The sequence below is a fragment of the Solanum tuberosum genome, unplaced genomic scaffold, assembly GCF_000226075.1.
Source record: "Solanum tuberosum cultivar DM 1-3 516 R44 unplaced genomic scaffold, SolTub_3.0 scf00068, whole genome shotgun sequence".
Lineage (NCBI taxonomy): Eukaryota > Viridiplantae > Streptophyta > Magnoliopsida > Solanales > Solanaceae > Solanum > Solanum tuberosum.
In genome coordinates, this window is record NW_006238994.1 from 1,156,203 (window position 1) to 1,176,613 (window position 20,411).

General features: G+C 37.2%; 1 long non-coding RNA gene across 3 annotated transcripts; it reads left to right on the forward strand.

The window, feature by feature from the left end:
- The first annotated feature begins 1,451 nt into the window (after nucleotides 1–1,451).
- On the forward strand, nucleotides 1,452–19,908 carry LOC107060242 (uncharacterized). Of its 3 annotated transcripts, none has more exons than XR_001473227.1 (3): nucleotides 1,452–1,636; nucleotides 1,731–1,814; nucleotides 19,263–19,908. It is a non-coding gene; the product is annotated as an uncharacterized lncRNA (long non-coding RNA). The 3 variants fall into 3 exon arrangements; XR_001473228.1 differs by lacking the exon at nucleotides 19,263–19,908 and adding an exon at nucleotides 14,858–15,342; XR_001473226.1 differs by lacking the exon at nucleotides 19,263–19,908 and adding an exon at nucleotides 7,659–7,927.
- The last annotated feature ends 503 nt before the right edge of the window (nucleotides 19,909–20,411 follow it).

The window sequence follows — 20,411 nt, forward strand, 5'->3', positions numbered from 1 at the left end:
CAATGTAAAATAAATTCTAACATTCATGATTGATGATCTCAGTTATCGAAATAAAATGGAAGTAATAACCTGTTTGGATATCTGGGTGAAAATGATACATTTTCAGAGGTCTAGGCTTCAAAGAAATTGAGGATACCATTAGTAAAAATAATGTCGATTATGAAGTTAAAGATGATACAATACCTTTTAAAGCAGTTAGGCATAAGGAAACATTTATCACATCTAGAACTCTTCATAATTTTATGGCGCGGTTGGAAAGAACAACGCCGGAACTTTTGAATGCAATAAGAAAAGTTAGAAGAAGAGTGATTGTTTCCATTCTTTTAGATATATTTGTAGTTTTAAGGAATTATTAATTTATAATACTAATGGGACCATATATTTATATACGGGTCTTCTAAAAATATTTTATCGAAATGAGTGATTTTTTCCATTGTCCCAAGTTGGGATTGAAAAAAAAATTTATCTTTAAGAAATTATTAATTTACCGAATATTAATTTAGTGAGATTTTACTGTAGATGCATATATTATCAAAGATCTTCTGAGATAAAGAGAAAAGATAAAAACAAACATATATATTCTTCCTTTTAAATGATATTACAATTTTGCTGAGTTTTCCTTTTATGAATCTTTGTTAGTTTTTGACTCTTAATTTTATTTTAGAAAAGTTCGTTGAATCTTGTGGGATATATCCATATTAGGTGAATTATCCTTAAGGATAGTATCTTTTGACATGCCTCGAGCTGTAAAGAATTCCTACATGAGTTCATGATGAAGTATATTTTCCATAAGATTTCCGACAATTATTACCTATTAAACTTAGGTTTTAAAAGGAAATATAACAACTTTTTAATTAATTGATTAATTTCCTTGCTAAACTTATCTCATTAAATATAATACTATACCAATGAACTAGGATTTGATCTATCATACAAGTTACAACTATGGTCCTAACTTTACGTAATGAGGTATAACGAGTGTTATTTATTTTTACAGTATTTTGACTCATGACATAGTACCTATCTATTCGTCTACTTTAAATTTAAAAGCACGAAGGTATTTAAGGTTATTAATTAAGTTTCTTTATTCTTTATTAAAAAAACTCTACAATAGATAAAATTCTTATTTATTATTTTGCTCAAATTATTTAATTTCATTACGTTAATAATTTCATATTTGTTGACATCCAATTTTGTCCTACCTCTTCTTTAGTTTATTTCTTTGCGCTTCCTAGTCATTTATTATCTACTTTTAACTATTATTATGTTTTTTCCTATATGATAACACTATTTTTCATTTTTTTATAATCAAAATACGGCAAAGCCTTTTATTAAATAGCAAAGTACTACAAGAGAAACAAAACAAATTTGGACCTATTACCCAAATCCATTAATGAAACAACAAAAGCAAAATAAAGGCATAGGAATCCAGCCCATCTGATTCCCATCCGTAAAACACATCCCTCAAATATTGGGTTTCCTAAAACAATTGGCCTCCACTCTTCTTTCCTTCCAACCCTTTCCATTTTTGCTTTGTTTCTGCTTTGGATGATCAAAGGATTCCATCTCCTGTTGTTGTGGATCATTTAATATTATGCTGTGAGATTCTTGCAAAGTTGGATTTCATCTATCGTTAGTAAGTGTGCCCTTTTCAGCTCTACTCCCTTCCCCTTTATTTTTGCTTCTGACATCTTTGTTCATAGCTGATTTCTCCGGTACAATGAACTCAGTTCATTTCTCCAGGTGGTGCTCGCCTGGGGTGCCTTGGAAGCTGCATTCCGCCACTTCCAACTGGGAATAAGTGTCTCCTCCAGGTTCACTCGCTTGAACCTTGTAACCCCCAAATTGCTGAGTCCTTGTTGTTTTTAGCTGAGATAGCCATGTCTATTTAGCATTTCACATCTTTTATCACCTCTGTGGCTTTTGTAAATTCTGTTATTGTGAATAAACTTTATATTGTAGCCTCCCCTTCCCCATTATCTCCTTAAGGAAGATATCCTTAAATATGGGATTTGACTTTTATCACTGTTTAAGATTCTCCTTCCGTGTGGTTCAAGGCTTTTGAAATCTTCATATCTGCAAGTCCCCTGTTCTATTGCTTTGTTTGCTAGGTAGTCAGCAAGTTGATTTCCCTCCCTCAAAATGTGTTGAACTGTATATTGTTTATCTTGTAAGCATGTTTTGATTTCTTCCACAATATCTGAAAGTGACCATGGGGTGACCCATTTTCCTTTTAGCACTTCGCACATTAACATAGAATCAGTTTGAATAATGACCTGATTATATTGAGAGGTCTTGCAATGTTTGCTGGCTTCTAAAATTGCTACTGCTTCTGCCATAGTACTTGTTGTATTTTCAATCTTGGCACCTTCTGCAAATATAATGTCTCCATTCTCATCTCTTAGACAGTAGGCATATGAACTCAATCCATAACATCCTTTAGCTGCACCATCCGTGTTATATTTGATCCATCCAGCCGGTGGGCATTCCCATTTAACCTGAACGACCTTAATTTTAGGCTTATATTCCTCTAGTTCCTTAAGTATTTCTGGCCAGCTTCCTCCTCTCATGGTAGGCCTCTTCACTTTAGCTAACATATTCAAGTGCCTGGTCACATTGTGAATTATTCTGGGAAGTGAAGTGCTTTTTCCTTCATGCTTCTGTTTGTTCCTTCTTTTCCACAGTTCCCAAATTATAAATCATGGAATAGCTCTATAATAAGGTCTCATATCTGTCTTAATGTTTGCACCCCCACCATAACATTATAACTTCCCTTAGTTGCAATCCTGTAATGTTTAGACCTGCAAAAAGAACAAAAGTAGGACCAAGTCCTGTTAGCAATTTCTGATTTTCGAAACACATGTGATAGTGTTTCTTGATCAGGTTTATCACAACACCAGCATCTTGAAGGTCCTTCAAGGCCCCACCTTCTCAGCCTATCATCCATAGGGATTTTGAACTTCCACAACCTCCACATCATAAAGGCTACTTTGAAAGGAGTCCCCTTAGTCTAAATCCACCTATGTATTATATTTGGTTCCTCCTTGTGCCTTATTTAGTTCCATGCTTTTTTGACTGAGAAAACACCCCTCGTATCTAACATCCAACAAGGTTTGTCATCTGTGTTACCTTTAGGGGGCTTGGTTTGGCTTATGATGTGTTCAACATATTCTGCTGGCAGTGTTTCATTCAATAAATCCATATCCCATTCCCCATTTTTTGTTAGATCCCTAACTACTTCATACCTTTCATCCCATGCAAAGTTTTCCCCCGTAATTGTATACAGGTCCCCCAGTCCTGTCCAGTTATCGTGCCATAGTGAAGCTGATCCATTCTTAGTTTGCCAGAGTATTTGATGCTGATTAGATCTCTTGCTTGTAGCATTTTCTTCCACACTTGTGAACCTCCTCCTCCTACTTTCCACATGACCAGATTCTGATTCTTTGACTTGCAATATTTGTTTCTCATGTATTCACTCTATAAAGACTTCTTTGTTCTATAATTCCACCAAAGCTTACAAAACAAAGCCATTGAAATATCATGCATTAGTCTAAAACCTATCCCTCCTTCCTGCTCTGGTAGACATAGGTTTCCCCATTTACTCCAATGTCTGCCTCTTCCTCCTACGCAACTACTCCAAAAGAATTGAGCCATCATTTTTTGCACATCAGTTAAGACATTGCTGGGAGGATTCATGACTGATAAACAATGTATAGGAATACTCTGTAGTACATGTTTAATTAGAACTGCTCGTCCCCCATAAGATAATAACTTACCTTTCCATCCTTGTATTTTAGCTCCTATCCTTTGAATCAACTGTTTATAGTACGTTTTTTGCTTTCTCTTGTAAAAGATAGGGCAGCCTAAATACGTAAAAGGAAATTCTTTCCTTAGGATTCCTGTTGCTACTTCTGCTACCACTGATTCTCCTCTGTTGACACTATGGTGCAAGTAGATTGCACTTTTGTCTTTATTCACCTTTTGTCCAGATATCTCTTCATACTTCTGCAATGTTTCGCTGACCATTTTCATTGTGCCTACCTCCGCTTTACATAATATGATCATATCGTCCGCAAACGCTAAATGATTTAGCTTCAAGCTTCCTCTTGGCATACCAAATCTTTTAAACTCTTTCTTTATCATTAGGGCGTTTAGGGCTCTAGACATCACTTCTGCTGCCAATATAAAAAGAGTGGGTGATAAAGGGTCACCCTGTTTGAGACCTCTTGAGGATTTGAAAAAACCTTTCGGCTGTCCATTTAGCAAAACTGAGTACCAGTTGTTGCTAATCAGTCTAAACACCATATCAATTATTCTATCCCCAAATCCCAGTCTCCTCATCACCTTTGTTAGAAAAAGCCACTCAACTCTGTCATAAGCTTTCATCATATCCAACTTAATAACTAAATTAGGTGGTGTTCCCCTTTTTCTTATTTCTGAAATTATTTCTTGAACCAGTAATACATTCTCTGCTATACTTCTCCCTTGTACAAATCCTGCTTGTTCCGGAGAGATGATTTGAGGGAGTACTTCTTTAATTCTCTCATGGATAATTCATGAAAAAATTTTGTTCACAAAATTACTCAGAGAAATAGGCCTCAAATCTGAAAATGTACTAAACAACATCTTCTTTGGAATAAGGACTAGATTTGTGTGTGTGATGTACCTAGGTAGTTCAGCTCCACAGAAAAAAGCTATAGTCATTTTATGAATGTCATTCCCAATGATTTCCCAAGTACTTTGATAGAAGGCCCCTGTCATCCCATCTGGTCCTCCTGCACTATTTTGATTTAGCCCCATAACCGCTTTTTTGACCTCTTCTATCGTTGGCACTCTCTGCATCTCCTCATTCCTATCTCCACTTACTACTTGTGGTAGTTCATTCAGCATTTCATAATCTCCACTGGCCTCTAGCATTTTGAATTGTTTGGTATAAAATTCCACTGCTGCTCCTGCTATATCCTCTTGATCCTCTATCCACTCCCCTTCCTCACTTTGAATTCTGTTTACATGCAGCCTATTTCTTCTACCTTTCACAATGGTATGGAAAAAATTTGTATTTCTCTCTCCATCCTTAAACCACTCCATTCCAGCTTTTTGTTTCCAGAATTCTTCTTCTCTATGAAGTTGTTTTTTTAATGCTGCCTGTGCTTTATGTAGCGTTTCCCGATTTAATCCTGTTGGATTTGCTTCAAATATTATCTTTTTTACTTTAATGATCTCTTCTAAAGTAGCTATCTCTTGAAAAATGTTGCCAAAGGTCTCTTTACTCCACTGCGTTAATGCTCGCTTGACCCTTTTTAGTTTATGATGAAATACACTAAACGGATCCCCTTCAAAGTCCGCTTTCCAATGGTCTTGCACTACTCCCTTGAAAGATTCTTCCTGTATCCAGAAATTCAAAAATCTGAATGGTTTACTAACTCTCTCGTTGGTCACTTTGAATGAGATCAATAATGGCGTATGATCGGACCCACTCCTTATGAGGTGTTCAATTTCTACTACTGGAAATATATTATGTAATTTATCGTTACACAACACTCTATCCAGTCTTTTAAAAATGCATTCTTCATCAGTTCTACCATTCCACCACGTGTACTTGCTTCCTTTGAATCCCTTATCCTCCAAGTTGCACATGTTTATACAGTGGTTAAAGTCTCTACTTTCTGAGTCTGTCACTGGTCTTCCCCTTAGTTTTTCCTCTTCATTGCTAATAACATTAAAATCGCCTCCTACCATCCATGGTATCGTGCTATTATTTGCCATCTCATACATCGACTCCCACAGTTGTAGTCTTTCTAGTTGTGTGCATTTAGCATATACCAAAGATATTAGAACTTCAATGCCCAATCCTTGATTCTTCAATTTGACAGTTAACATCTGCTCTTCATCTCTAATCAGTTCGATTTCCATAATCTCATCAATAAAAGCCCATATCTTGCCATTAGTACTAGCTACTGCCTGTTTCTTACCCAATCTTCTTGTAAACTCCTCTAGTCCTTGATTATCTTCAAAAGGTTCCATTAATCCAATGAAATAAAATTGATATCTCTTATGGAGATTTATAAGTCTTGTAAACGCTTTTTGAGTGTTTACTGACCTAATATTCCATATTAAAGCCTTCATTGATATTTGGAATTTTTGACAATCGTTCTCTTCGATTGTCTAGATGCTGCTTGAGCCTTTGAAAGATTTTCTTCACTTTGTTCCCTTTGTTTTGTATATTTTCCTTTGAGCTTCCCTGTATGTTTAGGCGATAAATCACCTTCCACTGCCATTTGACTTATATTTTGGGATAAGTCGTCCTTCTCTACTTCCCTTACACTTTGTTCTGAAAGCTGCTGTAATTCCTTCTTTCCTTCTTCTCTCCCCTGTTCATCTTCCATTTGAAAAGCCAGTGGTAATATTTCCTCAATACTCACTTCTGCCACCACTATAGTACCTTCATTGATTTCAATATCTCCACTTCCCTCCATTAGCTTTTCTTCCGCCTTTTCTTTATCTGCTTCTTTCACTTGCATTCCTTGCTTACCCTCTGCCTCAATTTTCTTACCCATGTCCTCTTTGTGAATCTCCTTCATTTCCCCTTTGTCGTTTTTCTCCTTGTGGACAAATGTTTTGTTCACCCACTCTTTAGTACTGTCTTTTTCCCTTGTATCTTCATTGTTATTTTCTATATCTATTACTTCTGTGTCCCTTAGTGCTTCAAAATTATTTTTATCCTGATAGTCGATCTCCCCTTCTATATGCCCGTATTTGTCCCTCTTGTACTTATTCCTTCTCCTTACCATCCATTCTTGTCTATTTTGCCTGTTTCCTACCACTTTCCCACTAGTTAATGTTCTTCTTTGATCTGCTGCAGTACCCATCCTGTTTTGCATGCTATCTTGTCTTTCATGTTGCCTTACTTCTTCACTCTTTACTTCATACAACTCTGGGTGAATTGTCCAGCAACTTTGTTCGTCATGGCCTTGTAAACAACATTCTTTGCAATATTTAGGCATGTGATCATATTGCACTTTAATCCACTTGGATTTTGTCACTCCTGTAACATCATCTTCTTCATTGATTTTTACTCTCTGGGGTAACTTTGCAGTCAAATCCACCTCAACTTTTACTCTAGCACAACTTGGTCTTGTCTAATTCTTTGTTGCCATGTCCACTGTTAGGGGTCTGCGTACTGCACTTGCTATTGAGAAGATAGCCTCCTTAGCAAAAAAATTTGGTGGTAGATCTGGGAATGATATCCATGCCACTCCAATCGTTGTTTCTACATCAGGTTCGAACCATGGATCCCATTTAAGGGTACGCATTTGCCAGTAATTCTCCTTCACATTAATATAAAACGCTGCTGACGATAAAACATGCACATAATCCTCGATCATTGTAAGTCTGATCAGTATGTGCCTTGTATCCAGAACTCCTATCGAGCAATCACCTTTGATACCACACTGACTCGGGATCGCCTTCCTCAGTTCTGCAATATCTGGTTTGCCATACGAAAATTTCCCTATAATTGCAAATTGCAGGTTTTCCTTCATGATTAGCAATCTAACTTCGGACGTCTTCCATGTAATGCTTGGTTCCCCTTGTAGAATTATCACTGGTTTAGTCGGTATCACTGGGATTTGATGCATTACAATTTTGGGTTTAAGCAGGTTGACATATTGGATCTTGTTTGGATCTGGATGGGTGGTTTGGTTTTCCGTGATGATTGTTTTAGTTAGAGGTGGGAAATCCTCCGGTGGGAGGCTCCCACCGATGGTGTTGACTGTCATGTGGCCGGCGCTTTTCGTAAGGTCCCTCGTGGTCCTTCAATAACACTATTTTTCATTTTTACTCTTATTATTGATATTTTGTTATTATAATCTCGACAATCATCAGTTATCACTGTTACTTCATTTCATGATCATCTTAATATAATTAATATCGTTCTAATCGTTTCTTTAAATTACAATGATTATCATTAGTTTCATTATTAGAATTATTACTTTACTAATATTTTATATGCATATTTTTCAATGTATCATAGTTAAATTATTGGGAAAAGTACACTTGTTACCTCAAAAAGAAAAACTATTTACAAGCGGCTACTCCCGTACTTTCATTCCCCCTATTTTTAATTACTAAAACGGATTAATATATTATGATAATATCAAAGAGAAAGAAACAGTGTTTCAGTGAAAACACTACTCAATTATTTATTGATACCATTAGAGTATATAATATATACTATGGTGGCATCAAAGAGGAACATGCAGTGTTCCTGTGAAAATACTACTGCTCAATTACCGTGTGATACAATTAGAATATATAGATCTATCAAGGATGATAAAGCAATGGTTCAATGGTCCATTTTTCACAATTTGGATTTGTCACGACCAAAAACGAGTCATGAGTGGCACCCACACTTAACCTCCTAGGTGAGCGAACCAACGAATTCAACCTCAACTTATATCAATTGTTCAACTTACGGAAATCAACCATAATGCAGAAGCTCAAAACTTTTTAAAGTAACCAATAAAAGAAACCTCTAGAGTCTATTACATATTATCCCAAAATTTGAAAGACATCACATCAAGGACATCTATTCTCAAAATACCAAGTCTAAGAGTATTAAAGACACCAAAATAAATAATTAGGATAGTCTATGACCGAAATTTAAGGACATCATGCCATGACTGAGATAATCCAGAACGAGCTAGAGGGAATAACTCACCCTGAAATTTGATGTGCTGGAGACTAGCTAGAGCTGAGGGGTAATCAAAGTCGATGGTACACTTGATGCACTCCACAAAAGAAAATGAAGAAAATGTAACACCTCGCTATTTGAAAGAAGTAGAAAGAACTAGAATTTGGAAGAAACCGTTTTTGGAAATAATCAAATTTGGAAAGTTTGACAATTAAGCCAAGGATGAGTTTTGGTCAACTTCAAACGACCATAACTCGTAGCTCAGGATGAGTTAGGTGTGATACAAGATACCGTAGGAAAGATCTTTGAATTATCTTTCCAACGCCACCAAGTTTGCTCAATTCCGAGTTAGTATGAAGGAGATATGGATATTCAAAGTTGGGCTGTCTAGTTAAGGAAAGTCAAAACCGGATTTTTGAAGGGTATTTTGGTCTTTTCACTACCCAATTAATTAAATTCGTTTTTGGTAATTAAGTTGGGGTCTCAACTGATGGGATTCAGTTTACGCTTTACAAATTAAGTTAGGGTTTTGAGAGAAGAGAAAATAAAAGGAGAAAGGAGAAAGGAGGAGAAGAAGTAGCAAGGATTTGTCACGTTCTTGAAGTTAAGCTTGTGAATTTCTCCAAGGGTTGATCCCTACGAGGTATGTGAGATCACATAGCGTTGGGTTAGTTCACCCACGTACCAATCATGATTCAATTCAGCAAAATTGTGTTCTTGAAAGAAAAGATATGAGTCTTGATGAAATTTGTTTAAGTTCTTGTGGGTTCTTGTTGTTGAAGTTATTGAGAAGTTTCTTTAGTTTGATTCATTATATTACGTGTTGTTTTAAGTAGATTCTTACATATTTTGGTTATGTAGTCGAACCTAAATGTTTGAGAAAAGAGTCAATTGAATCTAAAGGGTTTAGAGTTGAAACACAACCAAGAAAAATCGTCAAAAATCTGGGAAAGGGTGGGGCACCGCGCCACTCAGAGCGCCCCACATCATGCGCTAAAGTTTGTCCTCTAGGGAGCCGCACCAGCCAGTGCACCCCAAGCCAGTGTCTGAAGTTTACCCTCTGGCGTCCCGCGCCACTCAGAGCGCCAGAGATACCAGGTCTTCAAACTTTTCCCACTTCTTTCCGTTTGTGTTCCCTAGCAACGTACATAAGTTTTCTAGCTGATTTCTATACTCTAAGGTACGTCTAAACATCATGAAATCATCCATAACCATGAGATCATGAGCCTTGAATCCATAATTCAATTCAAGGAAAGTTAAGAGTCGAGTTAAGAGAAGTTCATAGAGTCTCCCAAAAGTCTTTTACAAATGTTTTGACTTTGTTTTAAGGCTTGAGTTTTGAGATGAGTAAAGAGTAAGAGTAAAGTTCATTTCTTCAAAAGATTATACGGGAACTAAGTATTCCCAAGAGTTAAAACGTTCTTACATTTAAACAAGAAAGGAAACACCAATTTCCAAGAGAGCTTTTAATCTAGTTTCTGAGTAAGCACCTCAAATCACAAAAAAAGAGTTTTGTTTTTAAAACATATGCGTTGAGTATATTTTGGGAGTAGTATTGAGCACTTATATGGGGACGAGTTCATAATAAATCAAGTCTCCATAAACCATGTAGCCATCGTGGGTAGAAAGAGTCATACTTTTTAGATGATTCATTAATGCTATTTAGCATAGACTAGTGAATCCACTTAGTTGAGGTGTTCTATATCATAGCAAGTTATAGGATAGTCTAGGCAGCGTGGGCGAGACGTTGTATCATCACATTATCTCATAGTGATGGTTGTCGGTTAGAGAAACTCCTATAGTATTATATTACTTTATATGTAATCTGAGTTGTTATTGTATTTCTTTAACACATTGAGTTGTCACCAACTGTTTTAAATGCTTTGTATTAACTACACCTTTATTGTTATTTTACTTTGCATTTGAGTTTAATATTCATGAATTGAGTAAAGCTAAGGTAAGTGTTCTTTTTAGATTCCTTTCAAGCTTATGTCATATTTAGTTTTCCCCTCGCATGCTCGTACATTCAATGTACTGATGCCTTTTGTCCTACATCGCTTTATGATGAAGATACAGGAAATCACGATCAAAATCCAGTGCCTCGTTGATCCAGTTGAGCATCTCAGAGTCAGTTGGTGATCCTCCTTACTTCTGGAGGATTCCCTATTTACATTGCTTTAGTAGTTTTCAGTTTGTTAGGATGATTGGGGGTCTTGTCCTGACATCCTTCCCAGTTTTTAGAGGGTTCATAGATAGATAGTTAGTTAGATCATTTGTCACTATTTGTTATTGGCTTATGTTTTGATACGTGAGTTGCCATCTTGGATAGTTAAATGTTCTTTTAAGACATTCTAAGTTTATTTTATGAGTTCATCATTTGATACTATTTTCTTGTGTTTAAGTCTTCCGCTGAGTAAGTAAGCCAGACCAAGGGTTCACTTGGGGCCATCAATGCTTCTCGAGTGCCTGTCCCGCCCAGGGTGTAGGCTCGGGGCGTGACAAACTTGGTATCAGAGAACATAGTTCAAGAGTCCTAATGAGTCTATAAAGTCGTGTCTGTAGAGTCATGGTTATCAATGTGAAGCAAGCCACATCTATAATTAGAAGGCTGCAACATTTAGGAAATTCCTTTACTTCTTTCATGCTCATTTCTTTCGATAGAGTTTATCTCTATAAAGTTTCTTTATAAATCGTGCTTGTGTGTGTCTTTCAGTTGATTATGCCTCTATGAAGAGCTGTCCGAGGTCGTTTTGCTAGAAGGAACGTTGAGGAGCAAAGGGTACCTAACGAACCAGAAGTGCAACCCCAAGGAGAGGTCACAAATGCTAAATTTCAAGAAGCAATCCGAATGCTAAGTCAAGTAGTGACTAACCAAGTTGGGCATCAAAGAGGGGCTCGACAGGAAGAGGTTGATACTTCAAGGATCCACGAGTTCTTGAGGATGAATCCTCCAAACTTCACTGGTTCAAGCACTACTGAGGATCCGGAAAATTTTGTTAAGAAACTGCAAAATGTGTTTGAGGTTATGCACGTTGCTGATGCTGAGTGAGTGGAACTAGCTGCATATCAACTGAAGAGTGTTGCTAGGACTTGGTTTGACCAGTGGAAGAAAAGTATGGCTGAAGATGCACCGATTTTGAGTTGGGCTATGTGCGAGAGTGTTTTCTTGGGGTGTTTCTTCCCCGTGAAATGAGAGAAGCCAATGTGTGAGAATTCCTTACCCTTAAGCAGGATTCACTAAGTGTTCATGAGTATAGTTTGAAGTTCACCCAATTTTCCCGATATGGTTGCGGATATGAGGAGCAAAGTGAGTCTATTTGTTGTTGAGTTGTCTCGTCTGTTAAGTAAAGAGGGCAAGGCAGCTATGCTAATAGGGAACATAGACATCGCGAGCCTTATGGTATATGTGCAGCAGGTTGAAGAAGAGAAGCTGAGGAATATGAAATAGTTTAGAAACAAGAAAGCTAAGACATGGAATGAGTACGGGCACCAAATGAGTAATGTGAATAGTTCTTCCTTTCAATAAAAGAAAAAGGGACCTGCTCCATCATCTGCTAGTGCACCTGCACTAAGAAACAAATGTGAGTACAATAGTCAGAATTCACAACACTTTAGAGTTAGACTTGCACAGTCTCAAGGTAGTGTGGCACAATGAGGTAACTGGGCTTCTGCATGTGCTAAGTGTAGTAGGAACCACCCGGTTAAGTGTTGTGATGTCTCCACTGGTATTTTCAAGTGTGGTCAAGAGGGTCACTTCATGAAAGAGTGCCCTAAGAACCGACAAGGTAATGGGAATCAAGTCAACAGAGCCCAGTCTTTATCAGTTGCTCCACCAGACAGGGCTGCACCTAGAAGAGCTACATCAGGTACTGGCGGAGGATAAAACCGCCTATATGGTATCACTAGCCGCTAAGAGCAAGAGGATTCGGCAGATGTTGTCACTTGTATGATCAAAGTCTTTACTCTTGATGTTTATGCATTCCTAGACCCATGAGCAAGTTTATCTTTTGTGACTCCTTATGTTGCAATGAATTTTGATGTTCTTCTTGAGAAACTTTGTGATCCCTTTTGTGTTTCTACACTTGTTGGGGAGTCTATTCTAGCTGAAAGAGTCTATCGTGATTGTACCATTTTCGTCAATCAGAAAAAAACACCATGGATGATTTAGTTGAGTTAAACATGGTTGATTTTGATGTTATTCTAGGTATGAACTGGCTTCATGCATGTTATGCCTCCATTGATTGTAGAACTCGAGTTGTCAAGTTCCAGTTTCCTAATGAGCCAGTTATAGAGTTGAGTAGTAGTTCAACATTGCCTAAGGGTCATTTTATTTCGTGCCTTAAGGAGAGACAGTTAGTTTTCAAGGGTTGTGTCTATCACTTAGTCCGAGTTAATAATTCTAGTGTTGAGACACCTCCTCTTGAGTCAGTTCTAGTTGTGAGTGAGTTTCCAGACGTCTTTCCTGATGATCTACCCGGAGTCCCTCCTGTGAGAGAAATAGACTTCGGTATAGATATTCTTCTTGATACTCGTCGTATATCTATTCCGCCATATAAAATGGAACCATTAGAGTTAAAAGAGTTAAAAGAGTAGTAGAAAGATCTCGTTGACGAGGGTTTTATTCGACCAAATGTCTCACCTTGGGGCACTCCGATCTTATTTGTGAGGAAGAAAGACGGTTCCCTTAGAATGTGTATAGATTACCGTTAGTTGAACAAGGTTACTACCAAGAATAAGTATCCTCTTCGGAGAATTGATGATCTTTTCGATCAGCTTTATGGTGCTACTTGTTTCTCTAAGATAGACCTCAGATCTGGCTACCATCAGTTTAGAGTAAGGGAATGTGATATTCCAAAGACAACTTTCAGGACCCGTTATGGTCATTATGAGTTTCTGGTCATGTCGTTCGATTTGACTAATGCGCTTGCAACATTTATGGACCTTATGAATAGAGTATTCAAGCCCTATTTAGATATGTTTATTATCGTGTTCATTAATGACATTATAATATATTCGAGGAATGAGAAAGATCATGCTAGCCATCTCAGAATTGTCCTCCAAACTCTAAAGGATAGGGAGTTGTATGCTAAGTTCTCTAAATGTGAGTTTTGGCTTAAGTCTGTGACATTCTTGGGTCACATTGTTTTTGGTGATGGGATTAGAATTGACACTCAGAAAATAGAGGTAGTGCAGAATTGGCCTAGGACCACATCTCCAACTGATATTAGGAGTTTCTTGGGGTTGGCTTGATATTATAAAAGGTTCGTAGAGGGGTTCTCATCTATTTTGTACCCTTTGACCAAGTTGACTCAGAAAACAGTGAAGTTTCAATGGTCTGAAGCTTGTGAGAAAAGCTTTCAAGAATTGAAAAGGCGATTGACTACTGCCCCAGTATTCACCTTACCAGAAGGTACTCAAGGCTTTGTTGTGTATTGTGATGCTTCCAGAGTTGGTTTGGGTTGTGTGTTAGTGTAGAATGGTAAAGTTATAGCTTATACCTCCAGGCAGCTGAAAGTTCACGAGAAGAATTATCCAACCCATGATCTAGAGTTGGCTGCCGTAGTATTTGCTTTGAAAATATGGCATCATTATCTCTTTGGTGTTCATGTGGATGTGTTCACCGATCACAGGAGTCTTACGTATGTGTTTAGTCAGAAAGAGCTTAATCTCAGACACATTAGGTGGTTAGAGTTACTCAAGGATTATGACATGAGTATTCTTTATCACCTAGGAAAGGCTAACATTGTTGTTGATCCCTTGAGTAGATTGTCTATGGGTAGTACCACCCATTTTGAGGAAGGTAATCAAGAGTTAGCAAAAGATGTGCATAGACTTGCACGATTAGAAGTTCGACTGATGGATTCCACAGAAGGAGGAGTAGTTGTGATGGATGGGGCTGAATCTTCATTAGTGTTAGAAGTGAAAGAAAAGCAAGTCTAAGATCCTATTTTGCTTGAATTGAAGACAAATGTTCATAAGGAAAAGTAATGGCTTTTGAACAAGGGGGAGATGGCGTATTGAGGTATCAAGGTAGGTTGTGTGTAGCAAGTGATGTGAGGTCAAAAATACATATTTTTAATCATTATATGCCTCACATTTATTATTTATTTTGTCCTTTTTGAGCATGAAATTTATGGATTGTGCTTAATGGTATTTTTTTTGTAGGATTAAATTGATGGAAAAATGAAGAAGTTTAGAGCTAAAACGAACAAAAGATGGAAGATTGAAGAAGGAAATCAAGCATACAACTTAATAGATTAAATTCAATATTATAATATATAAATATATTAATTGCAGTTAGTTGTAACAAATAGCGAAAATCCAAGAATCCTTGCTACCATGTGGCAGCAGTTAAATGCAACATTAGCGGCAGATTTGTGAGGCGGTTACTGTCCTGCGTGAAATAGAAATTCTAATTCCGCTTGGATTTGGTTTCCAATTTATTTTGGACTCAGTTATTTTATTTGGGGTTTCTACATCTATGAATAGTCCATAAAAATAATTATTTTGGAGATTAGGCAGAGGTGAAGACCAGGCTATCAAAGTATAAAGTTGTCAATACTTTTTAGAATTCTTTTCTTCTTCTTCTTCTTATTTTCTTAGAGATTAGTAGCTAAAGCCCTTGTTCTGGGGCTGTAGCTACGAATCGAATGTTGAATATTTAAGGTTTTTGAATTAATTTTTGGTTGTCATTATAAGTTACTTCTATATTCTTGTTTTAGTATTTCTTGACTGGCTATCTAGAGATAATATATTGTCTAATCTTAAAATCGAGAGAGGAGGGATTAGTTAGACCAGAGAATATAGAGAGCTCGATCGACCCATTTGATTGAGGTGATTTGTGTTTAAGAGTGACTCCCGGACAAACAACTTGCTTGGTTACGAAATATAATGAAATATAAGTGCTCGCCAGTTAGTCTATTTTGTCCCCACTCAACGTTGTAGTTAGATAGCTAACTGGAGTAGGCGACTAGAGGTGTGTATCCCGAACATACAATTAACCCTATAAATCAGTAACTTGACAACTAAAATTAATTCTTTGCCTAAAATATGATACATGAAATCCAAACATGCTATAGCCCTGAGATTTTCCAACTATTGTAAGTAATCTTATAATTTTATTCCTGCATTCTTTTCTTTTGACACTCTTAAATAAATAATTAGGCCAGTATAATTTAGTAAAAATAGTTAATTGACAAGTCTTTTGTGTTCGATAATCTGGTTCTTTTAAAAGCCACTATATTACTTGCGTGACCACGTACACTTGCGTGTGCAATTGGGAGCAACACCAAGGTTGGATGAACTCCAAGAGAGGATCATGAAGGAAGCTCATAGTTCCTGATATTCCATTCATTCGGGTTCCACAAAGATTCATCGTGACTTGAGAGAAATTTATTGGTGGAGTAGTATGAAGAAGGGCATTGCAGAGTTTGTTGCTAAGTGTCTGAATTGCCAACAAGTTAAGGTAGAGCATCAAAGGTTCGGTGGTATGGTTCAGAATATAGAGATTTTGGAATGGAAGTAGGAGATGATCAATATGGACTTCATTACTGGGTTGCCACGGTCTCGCATGCAACATGATTCTATTTGGGTGATTGTTGATAGAATGACAAAATTAGCCCACTTTTTGCCGATAAAGACTACCCATTCAGCAGAGGATTATGCCATGTTGTATCTTCAAGAGGTGGTTAGACTTCATGGAGTTCCAGTTTCAATTATTTCAGATAGAGGTGTCTAGTTTACTAAGTTTTGGAAGTCTTTCCAGAAAGGTTTGGGTTCGAAAGTGAAGTTGTGTACTGCTTTTCATCCTCAGACATATAGTCAAGCGCAACACACTATTGAGACCTTAGAAGATATGTTGAGGGCCTGTGTGATTGATTTCAAGGGTAATTAGGATGATCACCTACCTCCCATTGAGTTTTCTTATAACAATAGTTACCACTCTAGCATCCAGATGGCTCCGTATGAAGCTCTTTATGGGAGAAGATGCAGATCTCCAATTGGATGGTGTGAGGTTGGTGAAGCTGGAGACTTAGTTCATCAAGCTATGGAGAAAGTGAAAGTTATTCAAGAGAGGTTGAAAATAGCGCAGAGTCCTCAAAAATCATACACTGATGTTTGGAGAAGGGAGTTAGAGTTTGAAGTAAATGATTGGGTATACTTGAAAGTTTCACCTATGATGGGTATTATGAGCTTTGGTAAGAAGGGGAAGCTCAGTCCCTGATATATTGGCCCTTAGAGAATATCCAAAAGGATTGGTAATGTAGCTTATTAGTTGGAGCTACCACAAGAATTAACAACAGTTCATTCGATATTTCATATTTCGATGTTGAAGAAGTGCATGGGAGATCCTTCACTTATCATACCAACTAAAAATATTGGTATCCAGAATAACTTGTCTTATAAGGAGATCCCTGTTCAGATTCTAGACCGTTAGGTTTGCAAGTTGAGAACCAAGGAAGTAGCATCAGTCAAAGTTCTTTGGATAAATCAGTTTATGAAGGAAGCTACTTGGGAAGACGAGGAGGATATGAATAAGAGATATCCACATCTCTTTGAGCCTGGAGAAATTCCAGATCAAGGTACTAATTCTCTTCTTAGTACTCTTTAATTGATATGCTTGATATGTTAGATTTGCTTGTTTGGTGTCTGAACTGAATATTTGATGTTATGCCCTTAGCTTACTAAGAGTAATCTCATTCGAGGACGAATGTTCCCAAGGAGGAGATATTGTAACACCTCACTATTTGAAAGATCTAGAATTTGGAAGAAACCGTTTTTGGAAATAATCAAATTTGGAAAGTTTGACAATTAAGCTAAAGATGCGTTTTTTGTCAAATTCAAATGACAATAACTGCTAGCTCAGGATGAGTTAGGTGTTCTACAAGATACCTTAGGAAAGATCTTTGAATTATATTTCAAACACCGCCAAGTTTGCTCAATTCTGAGTTCGTATGAGGGAGATATGACCATTCAAAGTTGGGTTATCTAGTTAAGGAAAGTCAAAACCGATTTTTTGAAGGGTATTTTGGTCTTTTCACTACCCAATCAATTAAATTCATTTTTGGTAATTAAGTTGGGGTCTCAACTGATGTGATTCAATTTACGCTTTAGAAAATTAAGAGAGAAGAGAAAAGAAGAGGAGAAAGGAGGAGAAGAAGCAAGGATTCGTCACGTTCTTGAAGCTAAGCTTGTTAATTTCGCCAAGGGTTGATCCATACGAGGTATGTGAGATCACATAGCGTTGGTTCAGTTCACCCACTTGTCAATCATGATTCAATTCAGTGTAATTGTATTGTTGAAAGAAAAGATTACGAGTTCTTGATGAAATTTGTTTAAGTTCTTGTGGGTTCTTGTTGTTGAAGTTGTTGAGAAGTTTCTTGAGTTTGATTCATGAGATTAGGTGTTGTTTTGAGTAGATTTTTACATATTTTGGTTATGTAGTCGAATCTAAGTGTTTGTGAAAAGAACCAATTGAATCTAGAGGGTTTAGAGTTGAAAAACGATTAAGAAAAATCATCAAAAATTTGGGAAAAGGGGTGGGGCGCCGCGCCACTCAGAGCGCCCCACATCAGGCGCTGAAGTTTGGCCTCTGGGGAGCTGCGCAAGCTAGTGCACCCCAAGCCAGTGTCTGAAGTTTACCCTCTGGCGCCCCGCGCCACTCAGAGCGCCAGGGACGCCAGGTCTTCCATATTTTCCCACTTCTTTCCGTTTGAGTTTTCTAGCAACGTACCTAAGTTTGCTAGTTGATTTCTACACTCTATGGTACGTCTAAACATCATAAAATCATTCATAACCATGAGATCATGAGCCTTGAATCCATAATTCCATTCAAGAAAAGTAAAGAGTCGAGTTAAGAGAAGTTCATAGAGTTTTTCAAAAGTCTTTTACAAATGTTTTGACTTTGTTTTATGGCTTGAGTTTTGAGATGAGTAAAGAGTAAGATTAAAGTTCATTTTTTCAAAAGTTTATACGGGAACTAAGTATTCCCAAGAGTTAAAGCGTTCTCACATTTAAACAAGAAAGGAAACACTTATTTTCAAGAGAGCTTTTAAGCTAGTTTTTGAGTAATTACCTCAAATCACAAAAAGAGTTTTGTTTTTAAAATATATGAGATGAGTATATTTTGGGAGTAGTATTGAGCTCCAATATGGGAACGCGTTTATAATAACTCAAAGTCTCCATAAATCATGTAGTTATCGTGGGTAGAAAGGGTCATACTTTTTAGATGATTCCTTAATGCTTTGTAGCATAGATTAGTGGATCCACTTAGTTGAGGCGTTCTATATCATGGAAAGTTATAGGACAGTTCTGGCAGCATGGACGAGGCGATGTATCATCGCATTAGCTTATAGTGATGGTTGTGGGTTTGAGAAACTCACACAATATTATATTACTTTATATGTAATCTGAGTTGTTATTATATTTCTTTAACACATTGAGTTGTCACCTACTGTTTTAAGTGTTCTTTTTAGATTCCTTTCAAGCTTATGTCATGTTTAGTTTCCCCTCGCATGCTCATACATTCAATGTACTGATACCTTTTGGCCTGCATCGTTTCATGATACAGATACATGAAATCGGGATCAACATCCAGTGCCTTGTTGATCCAGTTAAGCATCTCAGAGTCAGTTGGTGAGCCTCCTTGCTTCTGGAGGATTCCCTATTTACATTGCTTTAGTAGTTTTCAGTTGTTAGGATGATCGGGGGTCTTGTCCCGACATCCCTCCCAGTTTTAGAGGCTTCATAGATAGACAGTTAGTTAGATCATTTGTCACTATTTTGTTATTAGTTTATGTTTTGAGACTTGAGTTGCCATCTTGGCTAGTTGAATGTTGATAAGAGCTTATGCCTTTTGGTGTTTTGATGATCTCCTCACAAGTGCAGGGACCTGGTCTTCTGCAGAGTATGCTCGTCCAGTGTCAAAGTGCTGTACAGCTGTAAAAGCTGTCTGCGTCAGAAGCTGCAGAGTACTTCACCAATCAGAAGCTAGGAGGTTGCTTGTACGTTTGGTAATAACTTTTTATGGTATATACTAAACAAAATACAACAATATTACTCATTCATTCAAAGAGAGAAATATTTAAAGCTTCAAGAACATCAAGGGATCTGATCAATTACTTCAAGAGCTTCAAGAACAACAAGGAATCTGATTGATTACTTCAAAAGCTTCTTGTACCAGCTGTTACTTTGTTTGCTTGTAATAGTGCTTACATTGTAGGATTCATTTTGTGAAAGAAACGTTTCAAATCTGTTTGAATCATTGTAAGAACTAGGTTAAAGGTAACTTAGGTTCTTACTCTAAAAATCTATATTAATCGGTTAGGATTAGTATAGTGGGCGGTGTTGTATCCGCTTAGCAAAGTCTAAGTTATCTAAGGGTGATAGCTTAGTGGGCAGTGTTGTATCTGTTCTGGCTCATCTAAGTAATAGGAGGTATTGCTTAGAGTTGGGATTAGTAGTCTAATCTCGGTTTGTAAACTTGCTTTTACTTTTGCTTGGAGAAGATTAGTGAAAGAAGTTTGAAAAGTCCTGGCAGGCCAGGTCGTGGTTTTACTCCCTTGAGCAAGGAGGTTTCCACGTAAAGTTGTTGTGCAATCTTTACTTTCAGCACTTTGTTTATTTTCTGTTATTGTAACTGTGTTGAGGACCTGATCCCATCTAGACTAGTGGACTCATACATTCCAACAAGTGGTATCAGAGCAGTACTTTTCGTTTT